The following is a 15,227-nucleotide window of genomic DNA, read 5'->3' on the forward strand; positions in this document are numbered from 1 at the left end:
GCAGTGTACAGATGGGCAGGCCTTTTTTTTTTTTTTTTTTTTTTTTTTTTTACAGCAATCGATGTTCATCAGATGTGTTGTTTGGGGAGGTAGGGAATGCTTGAGTGTAAAAAAAGGATAGTTAGATTGAAAAAATGGTAATCCAAGTATTTTTTATTCACCTACAGCAGTGCTTCTCAATTAAATTTTGCAAAGCCCCCCTTAGGAAAGAGAAAACATTTCACCCCCCCAACCCTAACCTCCGACCATAAATAAGACTACCATCTATAAAAATTGAATAAGTATTCCTAAAACTGTATTGTTTGCAACACTGACACAAGAAAAAAGCAATATGAAAATCTTTCGACAACTGTTAAGTACTTTGTTACAGCATTCATAGAGGATAAAAGTTTGTCTAAGCAGAAAAAAAAACCCAAGTGCATCAAAGTGCCTGAAAATACGATGCCAAGCTTCATTTTATCACAACGACACTTCAAATGGCAAAACAACTTAGTTCAACCAGTTCTGTTTATTTTCTTCTTGTACGCAGGTATCTCAACATCATTTCAACATTCCATGACTTTTATGCCACTCCGAGCAATTTTTGATTATTGATTACATGGGTTATGAGTTGGAATGAGATACTTTGTGTATTTGTCTTTTCTTCAGCAGAATTTTCAACCAGAATTTAGTTACATTTTTTATTCGAAAAGTATATTCCCCCCACCCACTCTCAGGGGAATACATTAAAAAAATGATTACTATGAGCACATGCATTCCTGTGACCAGGAAATTTCATTTTTATAGATACATTTTTCAAGCTTGTTTGTTTTCCCCCAGTGGAAATAACGGAAAAATACATATCCAATGCCTTTGAAACAGTCAAGAACTGAAAACCTTTTGATTTGAACCTTTTAACTGTCACACAGTTTTATAATATATATATATATATATATATATATATATATATATATATATATATATATATATATATATATATATATATATATATATATATATAATGAGATACAATTCAACGTAAAAACTTTCTTGAATGGTGCCCATGGTAAGCGCCCTTAAAAGTACAACCATACTCCTAAGGCAGCACGATAGGATTAGTACACCACTTAATGTCTGCAAATTATTTGCAATCACAGTTCTGTATTAAGTATTAAACATCAGAAGGGAAGACAAAACATTGTTATCCTCTAAATCTCTCCATACTTCCACCATTTATGCATCAGAGATGAGTGAATATGGACTTGTTACAAGAAGTTACAAAATAAATACAATTATAAGCAGGAATAATTAGAGGCATCGAGCGTCGCCAACTAGTCGGGGCAACGACTGCCTCGGTGGACAACAGCTGAAAAAGTGTGATAAGAAAGTCGCCAGGCTTACAGAGAGAGGAAGTGCAGTGAATTAGGAGCAGCATACTAAAGGAGAATACAACACGTTTCTCAATCCAATTTGAGCACGTCTAAGTGCTCTCCCTTACTCCATGATGGAGCAATGATAAATCATAGTCTTGCCCACTTAAACAAAGGTATTACGGAAAATAACTTAAGACCGACAGATGTCATTTAAAGCTCTACTTCATCTTATACTTTTATAGCATATCACATTGTACCCTGCGTAAAAACTTCTTATTTTAGCAAAGGTGAAATTGTGTGGGAGGGAATTTATTAAGGTAGACAGTCCCTGCGCTGCGATGTAATCCAGCTGTCAGAGTTTTAAGATTGATCAAATTTATCTGGCCCAGCTTCCTTTCTGACCTCTTGGCTACAGAATTCATCTCAACATGTTCACATTTTTACATATGAACTGAATTTTTAATGCTCTGTGAGAAGGTTACCATTATTTGTGATATTACTATATTGTACTTTATTGTACTGATGAGTTTAATAATTATACATGGAAAATACCAAGATCTGAGCATGCATAATTTTAATCGCATGTTTTTGCTCTAATAACTGTCAGATTATAGTACCCTGCTTCATCAATAGTATCTATATTCTTTGGCTTCAGTTAAAGCATGGTAGACAACATTCAAAACTCAAAGAGCCATTTTGATCCAGTTTCAACAGAAGCGGACAGGGTCAGATGGGTGGTAGTAGCCAGAAGAGTTGCTTACAGCAGCTCTAATGAACTAAATCTGTTACATTATTTTCAATGGAAGCAAGCAGACTAAACCAACATCTGACTCCATCCTAGTTCAGATACACAGGGATTAAGGTGCCATTTATTCTGTTAAGAATTTGTCAAGCACTTCGGTTTGTAATATTTACTCACCGGTATATCCTATTTTAAAATGTGTGCTTTTAATCTGGCAGGGCTACTTAATTTCCTGTTTTCTTGCGAAATTGACCGGCTGTCGCGTGTCGTGTTTCGTGTCCTGTCGCTCCAAAGGCATCCTAGGTGTCGGCTATTTGCCCAATCACGCAAATTGCAATGACTGCAACTAAAGGTGTCACTTGTTACGCCATCCCAAGTCGGTCTGTATAAAGCTTGTTTAGAACAAAAACCAAGGGCCCTTTCAAAGGAGGTAACTCGAACTCTAAATGCAAGAGCACATATTCAGGTTAAAAAAGGGGTCAAGGTGTCACAACCCCTGACCCAGACAAGCAAGAAGTGAGCCCTGGAACCACCCTGAAAATGGCTTGGGTGGAACAAAATGTTTTATTAACAAAAAGAGCACGCAATGCGTGAAGTAACAACTGAAATTCTTCAAAGAACAACACAATGGTGAAAATGAGGTTCAAAGTACAAATAAAAGAGACATTGCAAAAAAGCATGAAACTCACTAGACTGGGGGCGGACCCAACAGGAGGACGTCGCCAAGAAATACAAAGTTCCAACTAAAAACTACAAGGAAAAGATAACAAAAATTAGCAACAGAAATTCTCAGGCAGTAAGGCTATGGTTCTAGGAAAGTAGGAACAGGAAACAGGCATGGGCACTGGAAGGCTGCGTAAAGCAATAATCCAGCTAGGTCCCCCATGCTGATAGCAATGCACTTCAGGTGTGTGGCCGTTGACTCCGCCCCCTGATCTGCAAACAAGGACAGATGATCAGGTACACGGGCTGTGTCACAAGGGTCTTTTTCATTTTTTTTTTTTTTTTTTTTAATTCAAGTTTGTGTGCCTGTTAACATGAAAGGTTTATTGACTGCATGTAAATCACCCATTGTGAGTGACAAGGAAAAATTATTAACTAAAACAAATTTCCTTGGGAGCCCTCAGTGGTAAAAACAAAAACATGGCAATCATCTGCCTGTGTTTAGACATGTGCTACCTTACCTGTGTGTCTGTGTTTCTTGTGACTATGACCCTAAAACCAGTGAGTGCAAAGTCTTTTCAATACAACTCGCTTCTACGAAGCTTCACCACACATGACTTCACATCTGTGCACAAACCCCTTGTATGGATTGCTGCCTGTAGGTGCAAATCTCTTCTGTGGATCATCTCCTGTGAGTATGAGTCACAGTCAAATCAGGATGACGTCACCCCAAGCAACCATGGAAAGTATTCAATCCTGCGAGGCATCCACCTGCAAATGTGACAAAAAGAGAACGAAAAGGCAGGAGCAAGGAACGGGATACGGAGCTTTCAAGTGCTCATCACGCTTTCATGTTAAGGATAATGTACTGTATGCCCATGTTTAGTGATGGTCAACTGACAAGTTTTTGTCAGCCATTTTTGACCATTTGGGCTAATTGCTTCAAAACTGAGTTCATTTTCTGAAGCTTCAGTAAAAGCTGGGAACCTCTACTGGCAAAAATAAACACTGCAGTGAATTTTAAAGAACGTTTCCCTTTGAAAAACCTCTGGCTTTGTTTTGCCCTTCTCGACCGCCAAAGACGGTGCTTTAAGCCTTTGTGGAAGCGCAGGACGAGAACGCATACCAAGAAATGTCAATAGTGACACCCAGGTGACCGTAAAAGAGGCTGTGTCACCCAGAAGCCTGTCTCTCAGAACCTACTCACATGCGTTGGTGTCGTACATAGTTTTTAGTTTTATTTGAATGTTTTTACATTGTTTGAAACCCGTTGACCGTGTAGGTCGGGGCTGCGTTTTTTTCCGCCCTCTTGTGACTATGATGCGTTTGTTGTTTTTTGTCTTCGTGTCGCCTAGTTGTTCTGTGACCTTCATGGGGTGAGATTGTTCATGATATTTCTGCTACTGGTGTTTTTTGTGTAGCTTGTCAGCGTGTTTTAATTTCTCTGCACGAGGGTCCTTCCAAGGGCTCCGCTCTTTCCAAGCAATGCTTGTCTCACTGCATTGTCCAAGTCATTAGACATGCTTTCGGGGCTTTTGGCCAGCCCTTGCCCTCTGGGGTTCGCTGTCACTCTATCCGGAGTCTTTCCATATCTTGGGCTAACTATATCTAACAATAACTATTATGGATATGAATGGTTAAATTACCGATATAATTAGTTAAACACACATACATCTTAAGGACAGTGATATTACTCTGTAGTTTTAGAGCTGTTTTCTAACAACAGCCATTAGTATTCTCACTATAAAAATTGATGATCTGAGAATCTGGTCATTCCTTGTACACTTTCCATAATGTCCTTTGCACAATCCATTATTCTCCTTGAATCAACTGTGTCCTATACTGACAATGCGGTGGTCGTCAATGGGGGCTAGCTTGCACTATTGCTTATTGAGCCTTTCAAGAGCGCAGGTGAAGTAGATGTTAGATCTGATGTTGCCAGCACCTTGAGCACCTAATGATCACCATACTACAGTGATTTGAATTGGACACTTAATAGTGAGAAAAATGGAAAGAAAGCAACACATTCATACACCTGCATGCACGCACGGGCACATGATCTTCCATACATTTACTAGATTTTTGAAAATTGTATAATATTTCATTGTGTATGACAGAAACAAAGGAGTTATTGTGACCGTGCACAAACACAGTCTGTCACATATGAATATTGCCTTGCATTGTTTTCTTTTTCCATATTAATTTTATTGTCCTTCACTAAAATTAATTAACGCTAAATCTGTATCATGAAGTCCCAGTTGCTCAAGATCTCTGACCCCTTGCTTGTGATTTTGATTAAATTTGGGGAGCTGACACACGCTGCCACAGAAACAAATTGTATCAGAATGCAAACTGTCTTAATGAGGGATTTAATTAATTTATTTATTTATTTATATAATTATTTATTTTGCTTTTCTGTGAAGCTGCTAGTCTGGCTGTGATAGCCCTCTTGTTATGCAATCCTATTTTTTTTTTGCTCACAAGCATGTCCATTACCATCTAAGTGACACTACCAATGTAGCATCTGAAAGGGTAACAACACTCACCTTTTTATTACATCATACTTGTGCCTCACTCTGCAAGCATGAGTTATCAATTTCCGCTCAATCAAAATGCACCCAAACCCCAAAGCAACGGTTGATTGGTCATGAAAGCTGGCGTAGGACGCCAAAAAGTATATATAGGTTAATTTCTCAATGACTAATGCAGATAAATGCAAAGGATAGGTGCCTGACGTACCATTTGATAATGGCCTAAGTTAGCACAATAGATTACAGTGAACAGCCAAATATTTATTTACAGGAAGACAAAAATAAAATGTGAGTCACATCACTGACAGATAAAAACTGAGTATTTTTGAAAAGAAGCTGCTTCATGATTAATACCAGTATGTTTGAATGCCACCGTATGTTACGACAACCCAAGAGTTTACCTTTCAAACAGTCGCCATATGAATGGAGACAGTGTGAAAACGACGCATAATAAAAGGGTGAATTATTTCTCATCCGTCGCACCAAAGGAGAATTCCCATATGTTGTTGTCTGTGACTGAATAAAGCGCACAGATGTTTAAGCATCTGGCTCATCCTTTTGGCATTTGCCAAGGCAGAAAACATCACCAATGAGGATTGAACATGAGCTTAGACCCATTTGTGTGTCTACAATTAGACTTTTCTTCAAAGGTCACAATGTTACAGTGGACTTTTTCATGACAAAGATGTGGTGCAGGTGGGATTTCTTACCAGGAAAATGATGGCTTTCAAAAGAGTAAAGTTTGAATTGAGTAACTTTTTCCCCTCAGCATTTTGTGATATATTAAATGCTTTTTGTTCAGTTTGCATATATTATTCCTCTCTCTGTGAGCTAATGAGAGCTATTCATAAAATGTTCAATTAAGTCTCACATTTAACCGAGATAATATTAGTTTTCATTATGATGCAGAGTTCTATTCAATAAACATAATTGTTTGATCAATTCGCTAAGAATGTTAATCGAACCTGAACAATATTAGCTTTGTAGAAGCTGGGTTTTTGATGCAGCTCTTTTACTGTGTATCATGCATGTGGTGTCTAAATTGTCCTTCGGTGTAACTGGGTGCATAAATAATTGTTTGTCCCAGTGTGTCCTGCGATTTTATTTTTTAGGGATGAAAAATACACATATATGCCGGAAAGAATGGTGACAACTGAGGTGGGTGTGAATGTATGAAGTACATAGTATAATTTTTGTATAAAGTGAACTATGTCAGTAGCACTGCAAAATAATGGTGCCACAATGATTGTTTTATTCTTGCTGCCCTTACTTTTTGTTGCTGTCTGAGTCAGGTTTTCTTTGCAGCACCTCACCAGACTATGATAGAACACAATGTCAGTGACGGCATTGCAGAAATGACTCAAAAGCTCCTGTCACTGTTGCCAAAGGAAAGCGGCTGTTAGCTTGGGTTTAAAAGTTACCATCTCATTTGCATAGAGTTTTCATTAGACTTTGTTGATGGGCTGTGGATTAACAGACGGCGTTAAATATAGTTATCATTATAGTCTATTATAGTAATCGTTTCATTTGCATTTCTACAGGCTATGTTTACAATGTTGGACTCCCATTGCAATATCTCTGGTTTTTCAAAGTGTTTTGAAGTCACCTTTTTTTATGGAAATATTTTTTGCGAAAGTCTGTTTTTGTCATAAAAACCCCACATCAAATGGTTTAACTGACCATCTTATTGGTAACCTTATTGCTAACCTTTCCTGAGGAAGCTCTGTGAGAAGCATTAGAGACATTGTTACATGGGCTCCACATCAGAATTTTTGTCAAGTGTGAAAGAGTCCACAGAGCACGGTATGAATATTCACAGCATAGCAACCAATTATCAGTAATTGTCACAAGTTCGTGACAGTACAGTGGAACTTTATACACTAGCCTGCTTGTTTTCCCCTTCCCTTCCATGTGTAATCAACACAAGCTGCATTATTCTGTATATGCTTGGATACAGTTTGACATTTTAGCGAGCGTGCATATTTACTCTCTTGCCAAAGATGAAAACGAACACTAATTGCAGTTTGCCAAAAGCCAGTTATCTTTGCTTTGCATAACCGCTGGATTTGGGAAGTAACCGTAACTGGCCAAGGAATAATCAGCACCGCAAGAGCACCTCAGTGTAACGTTTTGAACATACACACTTAATAGTTATGCAAACAATAGATGCAGAAAGGTGCTTCCTTTCTGGAGTAAACTTACAAGGCAAACGTAGAAAATCGATGAATTGGGCGTGTGATGGTACGCTGTAATTAGAAGGTAATGAAGAATGAGAATAGAAAGTTAGTAATTAAAGTGACAATATTTTTTACGGAAACATCAAATGCCTTGTCAATGAAGCTGAGTTGGAAGAAGGTTTCTGCACAAGAGAAGTGAGTACAAAAGGAGCAGCAATGCCAAAAGTAAGGTGCATCGAAAGTACTTGTATATGCACTAAAATACAGCATTGAACAAACTCCACATGTATTCATCGGTCGCCTTATTCCTTTGCCTTCACCTTTTGGCTCACAGATGTACAGGGTTTATATATAACCTAGTTAGTGGAAAAAAGGAACCACATAGACACACGCACACATACGTGCACACATACACACACACGCACACACAAAACATGTTAGTGATCCAGGGAAGGCCACAACCTTGGAGGTACATAACAAAAGATATGAACTCTCCAATGACTATTTTTAAAAAAAATGCCTGAATACTTAATACAGGTTCAGCATGTTTGTATTTCCCGTTATGCAGTAAATGTTTCATTGGAAAAAAATGTTTTGTTTTGTTTTGATACTGGTATTTTTGTACTGCAATATGTGAATTGTTATGATTTTCAGTTCCAAATGGACCTTGGTATGTTTATGGTGAGTTTTCGTAAGCTCGGCCTTTAACTAAATGTCATCCACCCAATCAACTTGGTCTTGAGGCTGACTTGGCGAGAGGGGCGGTACAAAGAGGATGCGCATGCTGATGAGCTTCGAAGACGTTCTAAGATGTTGTCAATAAGGGTTCATCTCAATTCCGCAGCAAAAAGTAATGTTACTTTTGTAATGCATTACTCCCAACACTGCGAGTATGCCTGTTTTGTTAAAAATAGATTGCTGAAGAAACTGGTTAGCAACAAAGGGAAGTGCATGCAAATCAATGAATTGAATAGGTATGCTATGACATCTGAAAATATTCTTTTGAAAATCTTGACTTGCCGAGATTCAAATATGACTTGGAAGAATTGTTCACTGTGGAGAAACTCCATAAACTAAAAATGTATAAACAATGTTGGTCTAATCCATTTGCCCCTTCTAAATATTCTCCATGAAAACATTGCGCAGGTAAGAACTGCAAAAGCAGGATTTCTATTTCAGATGATCAGGCTGTGATTTAACTGCAAATGGCATTTTGAGTGTCAACAGTGATTCAAGCGCAGCTGTGTATAATTTTCTTCTGTGCAGTCATACTAATTTGTTTTCATCTGAAAAGAAAATCATAAAAAGTTCTGGAAGACAACCAATTTATGTCAGAATTGCCACTTTAAACCCTTTAAACGTGTTGCTCAACTTTCTTTCACTTAAATGGCATCAGGTACATTGAGGTCCATTACTTCTCTCAAAGACTTGCTCTAGTCGAGAGTTTTCTAAGCTAATATACTTTCAGACACAAATTTCATCTGACTTGCTAGTTTTAACGAAACAAGGAACTCTTGGAAAGAGGCGAATTTCTAGCTGCTCAAATTTGCTTGATGGTTCCATTTATCATCAAAATATGTTATTAAACATAAATAAATCAATGCATAAATAAAATAAGTTGATACAATAATATATTTGATGTTGTCATCCATATATTTTAAAATGTAACATTTTATTGTCTTATTATCATTTCAAAAAATGTTAAATGAAAAAAAAAGTCAGTATCTTCCTCAAATCCCAATTTCTAAGTCGTTATGAAGTTGAGTTTTTCATTCTCAGGTATTTTTGTTTTTTACAGTTTTTTTTTTTCAAATCTTAAATTTCTCTTGTTTTCAAATTCTTTCATTGAATGAATTACCTTGCAATCCCCAACCATTTTCCATAATTTACCAAGACGTTACCAAGCACAGTGAAATAGTGGTGAGCACCTTTGCCTCACAATTCAGAAATCTGGGTTTGAATCGCCCCTACAGCTGCTTGTTTCATTCTGCATTCCAAAATATGCTTCTGGGAGACTGGAGACCGCAAGCTTTGTTCAAGAAATGCCATTGTGAATTTTTGATGTTCTATGTGATTCTTTCACTTGCAAAGCCCTTAGACACTCTGTTCTGATTAAGGGCTGTAAAAATAAATATGTCTTGATGACCAAATTGCGGATGTTAGTGTAAATGGTCATTTGTCTGTCACGTAATTACTAGCGGGCGACCAACACAGAATGTGGCCTGCTTCTTGATCACTTTATCAGGATCCAATCGTCCATGATCCCTATGAGGACAAGTGATTTAAAATTAGCTGAGAGGATTATGTATAAATCCACAAGAAAACAACCTTTCCGTAATACATTGATGAAAACATAAAGCTGTGTAAATCATTGTGTAGAGGATACAGCAGATATTAATAAAATAAAAAAAAGAGTGTGCGTCCCTTTGCCTTCTTGGGATCAATTAAGTGCTGAATGAGATTATCGAATTTCATATACGTGCTGTACAATCTGCACCCATATAGAATTTCAAATGGATCCGGCAGTTAGATTAAGAAAGACACATGGATGTGTCAATCAATATCAAAGTAAAATATTGCATATAGCAGTAGACCACAAGCTATTAATAGATTATTTTCTTCAAGTATTGATCAGCATGTGACGAACCGCGCAAAATCTTACAGGCAATATATCAAACAATTTCCCAGCTGCGGCAGACCTAACAATGAACTCGAATAATATGCGGCGAGATGTGTGTGGAAGCAGACAGTAAAATATTCTGGCCTCGTGCTCCCACAGAGCCGCAGTTCAGGTTTGTGGATAACAAGTAGCCTATGTTGTTTGCTGTTGTGATTTACACCGCTTCCCTATGCTCACAAGGCCATGGCGGGATTATTATGGCTGCATACACGCTGATAACCTTGTTTTCCACTGAATACACAAATGCACACATTAGTCAGGTGGCTGTGCTCACCTTGTGACACCTGCTGCAAACTCTCGCGTTGGATCTTAAATGTCTAAATCTGCATGAGCATCCCATTAATGCAAAGGCTTTTGTCGGTCGCGGCACGGTATGATAGAATCTCTGCGCTGATGCAAAATGGGTGATTGACTGTGTTCATGCCAGTGTGCGCGCGCGTGTCTCAACCAGAAACAAAGTACCTACACTGCGTAATCATGTATTTTGGACATCCGAACGTTGTTCTCTGCACAACAACATCAATAGTCAACATGATTGGTTCTTATGACGCCTCGCAACATGCACACAGTGTACGGCAGCTCTACCAGTGAAAGCCATTGCTACGATTGCTCCAAATGAAACCAGCGGGAGAGGAGGCTAGGACACCAGGCTCGAGATAAATCCGACTCATTTCCTGTGTTGACAGTCTGAGGCTGCTTCCTTGACTTGGTAAAATTAACGGGCCAGAACGTTATTTTCCCATCCAACATGCCTCCATCAATCATTACGTGCGGGCTTCATCACTTTCAAAAATGACGTGTCACTGTTTCCTCTAAAGGCAAAACAACCATTTTTAAACCTCTGAGCAGAGAGGTGAAGATGATGATGTAAAGTTTCTGGGCAATGAGACATAGTGGGGAAAAATATGTTCAGCTCAAGGCTGCACTGTATGTCAGCCTGATGTGCTAGTCAGGTTAATGCGGTGACATATTTGCCTCTTCTGCCAAAGACAAGTCGCCGGTGATTAAAAATATAAAGTGAGCAGTCTCATCATTCTGACACAAGCACTGACCTCACTTCTAAAGTGAATTAAAATGCATCTCAAAAGGTACGTACTGCTGTGAATGGGGCAGTTATCATTTTTGATCAATAGGCTGTATTTGAGTCTTATTGCATACATTCAATTAAGTTCCAAATGTTCAATTCCCAAACAAAATGTGAAGTATTTTAATGGATTTTTTTGCAAAAGTATGAAAATAATGGGGCTGAAGTAATAGTTCACATCATTGGGTGCTTATTCCAAATGGGCATATGAAAGCTCTAAAGGAGAAGTCAAGTCAAAAATGTTCTTCGCTGTAAAACCAGCATAATTAAGTATGCAGACGACCCTCACTGCAGGACATTTACCACACCAGCGTTCAGCGGAGGACACGCAACCTCGTCAAGGACAAGACACACTCACAAAATGAACCGTTTGAACTGCTGCCATCAGGTAGCTGCTACTGGGCCAGGAATGCCAGACTGGCAAACAGCTTCCACCCACAAGTCATCCGGATTCCCAACAAATCTCTCACACATTAAGATGCCTCTTAGTACATGAATAAATAATATTTTGCACTACATGATATTTGCCCTATTTTATTAGCACCATTGTTTCTGTTCCCCCTTCTCTGAGGTTTGATCAGGCGATGCTGATGTGTACTTATGATGTAAAGAAGTCGCTGTACGACTTCTTTTATGCAAAAGAAGTCTTGGTATGTCTTCTTTTCACCTGTGATGCCCTTTGAGACTTTGGTGATTCAGGGTTATACAAATAAACTTGATTTGATTTGTTGTTGTTTTATTGCTAATCTTATTTATTTATTGCTCGAGCATGGAATGTAGTCTGCTACACGGGGAAGTGAACGGAGTAAGAATTTCATTGTGTGGCATAATAATACTATACATATGACAATAAAACGCTTCAATCTTGAATTTTGCTACTTGATGTTTGGTTCTGTTGGCTACGTTCACACCAACTCCAGGGTGAGCATTCCGCGATGCTTTGTTCACTGTTGTTTCACCGCAGGACTGTACAGGGAAGCTGCATTCGCATGCACCAGCACAAAAAGAGAAGTGCGCCACTTGGTAGACACCTATTGTATGATATTTCAGTGAGCACTGCCAGTTCTTTCCTGGGACTAGAGTCAAGACACTTTTTATTGCCAGCAGCTTTTTTTTTTTTTCTTACGTGCCTCTCAAGCTTAACATTTCGCAACAAAGCCTGTCAATTTTAACGTCACAATCGAGCGGCCGATACAGTACTAAACATAATTTCTGTCTTGGTAAAGTTCTACAGCTTTTTAAAAAAACGTAAGTCCTGATAATAGAAGATATCGCGAGTTCCTCCATTCCATTCTTCGAGCCGGCTCTCGTTCGAATTTGTCTCCATGTTGTATGGTGAGGCATGCTGTGATGACCATAAACCACCATACTGTCTATACAACAGGACCCTGTGTGTGATGTTTTACGTTCCCCAAAGCTGTTTGGCACTTGTGAGGAGAGAAAAAAAAAATACAATACAGTGTATCTAACAAAGGAGCAACGACCTGAATTTCGGTGCGCGCCCCCACATCCCACTGCTCTAAACGCATTCTCTGCGCCAGCCCACACACATCTGCACCCCCACCACACGAATAACAATCACTTTAATTGAAATGCACCGCCAGAAACGCTCTCCTCAGAATCGGTGTCAACGTAGCATGAGAGTTCAATTTGCCAGTGTCATACGACCAAATGCAGAAACTAAGTAAACTACAGTTGAGCCATGATTGGTCGTTATCTTGTACAATTTAGAATATTACTATAAGATTTTAATTTTAGTAAGTTTTCACAATATCCCCATGAAAAGTGTGTGTGCACTAGCGGTGGGACATTTTGCTGTTTAAAGGGAACCATTCATTCACGAACCCAAGAGTTATTCAAATGACTGACTCTTTTATGTTTTGGAGTTTATTTTAAAACATCAAAATTTGCGCTTGCGCAACACCAAAACATCCATTACAGGCTTACGACTCTAATATGCTATGATGGTGCGCTCACTCGAATTGAGGTGCGAGGGTGCGGTTGGGGCAGGGTAAGGGGAGTGTGAACGGCTCGTTACAAAGACTCGAGTACAATCGTTCAGAGTGAAGAGGCGTTCAAAAGACTCCATTCCTTAGTGACTGACTGTAATAGAGGGTTTAAATATACATTCGATTTAGAATTCACTAATTGGGATCTTAGTAAATCAGGCTCTAGTCGTTCAAACGGAATGCTTTTAATTTCTCAGCCTTGGAGTGGCGTTTCAACGTTTTTCAAGCAATTTCTACCATCAGTATTAGAGGTTATACAAACATTCGAAAGACTAGTTCATTTGTAATAAAGTTCTCACAGTTAGGATGATAGAGAGGTGTAATATAACTGCAGGCTGTGACTACTCTTGCGTTAAGTTCCTTTGCCGAGCGGGAAATTGCAAGTGCCAGGGAACAGAAGTGAATGACACCACCGGAGGATGGTATGGAGAGGGAGCATGTAAAAGCACATCCTCCCCATTTCACTTCCCTGCCGAAGCTCTCCAACTCCCACATCACAGAACAGCAGGGCGGATGGGAAAGTGGAAGGAAGGAGGAATGTGATTTGAGGGCATCAAGCAGCGGAACTGACAGAGACGGATTCACTGTGGCCCAAGCATGGAATTGCTTTTCCTTTCCCCTGGAACTGAGTTGGAAGTGCAAACAATCTCTAAACAGCAGCTTTCACAACGTCCAAAAGCCAAAATGAAACCTCACAGGCAGGTAGGGGAAACACCGAACAACAATGATGGGAAAAAGATGAGGCATTGCAGTTTTAGTTTAGACTCCCTCTTGTTTCAACAACACAAACTTTCATGATATCCTTTTTTTTTTTTAAGTTTATTTTCCAGTGTGTGCCTTAAAAATAAATTCTTGCCTCGGATGTCTCCAAACACTTGCAAACGCTGTAAACACAAAAACAGCACCATGAGAAGTTCACACTACCTTGAGGTGTAGTGTTTCTGCACTCCAAATTGGATCAACAGGAAAAGAATGGCTCTACCTAAATGTTCAACTCAACGTTATTTATAGAGCTGTGTAAGATTTAGATTGTTTTTCATTAAAAACAAATAAATTAAATGATTACAAATTTCAATAAATAAATAAATCTGTTCTGAACGACCAATAGTGTGTTTTAAATATCACCGTAGGTCTAGTTATCATTCAATTATTTTACATGGGGGGTGGCACCCCTCCGGAGGCTGCCATGTTTGTTATAGCTACGGACAGCAGGTTTAGGAGGGCGTATTGCTGCATTTACCGTAATGCCCCTGAATTACACAACCCCCGTGGGAGTATGTGTAATTTCTCGCATGTGACTGTGGTAGCTTTAGGGGCATTATGGTAAATACAGCAATAAACACTTCTTCTGCTATCCATAGCTACTGTAAATCTTACAGTGTCACTTCAAAGGCAACCATTGCACTACATATAGATCAATGGGGAAAAAGGACAACCATGGACCAAGGATCGTGGACTCATCAAAAATGACAAGTCCGTAATGGAAATTTGGGGGGGGGGGGGGGGGGGGGGGGGTAATCATTGATCGCATGTCCTCTGGATTACTATCAGCACAAAGTTCAAGTCAAGTCAGAATCTATGACACATTTTGAATTAGTACTACAACAATAAATCAATAATTTGTTTATGTTCATCCATTTATCGGCCGATATCAAGGACCACCAAAGGAACATAGTTCCACATATGCATGCTGTAAAATGCCTTTTTGAATTCTGCTTTATTTTTAACTTTCCTCATTATATACTGAAAATCTACAAGCTCACACATCCATTCTCACAAGCGAAAAAAATAGGTGGCTGCAGTTTCACATCAGCATTGTGATCTGTGGCCTGTCCACGATCGCAAAGAGACTTCCACCCTGTCAAACTGAACAGCATTTTCCTCGAGCTACAATGTGGACATGCATTCATGTGTGAAATAGACCCCCCCCCCCCCCCCCCCCCCCCCACACACACACACACAACCACACACACATAAAGCAGTATCAGA

At 39.1% G+C, this 15,227-nt stretch overlaps 1 long non-coding RNA gene across 1 annotated transcript; it reads right to left on the reverse strand.

Moving 5' to 3' along the window:
* Nucleotides 1-2,685: 2,685 nt before the first annotated feature.
* Nucleotides 2,686-6,289, reverse strand: LOC148426683 (uncharacterized). The gene is made up of 2 exons (XR_015865158.1): nt 3,395-6,289; nt 2,686-3,030 (listed from the first exon to the last, which is right to left on the reverse strand). It is a non-coding gene; the product is annotated as an uncharacterized LOC148426683 (long non-coding RNA).
* Nucleotides 6,290-15,227: the final 8,938 nt, after the last annotated feature.

This window comes from Hippichthys cyanospilos, chromosome 3 (assembly GCF_059441005.1).
Source record: "Hippichthys cyanospilos isolate Australia breed blue-spotted pipefish chromosome 3, RoL_Hcya_1.0, whole genome shotgun sequence".
Taxonomy (NCBI): Eukaryota; Metazoa; Chordata; class Actinopteri; order Syngnathiformes; family Syngnathidae; genus Hippichthys; species Hippichthys cyanospilos.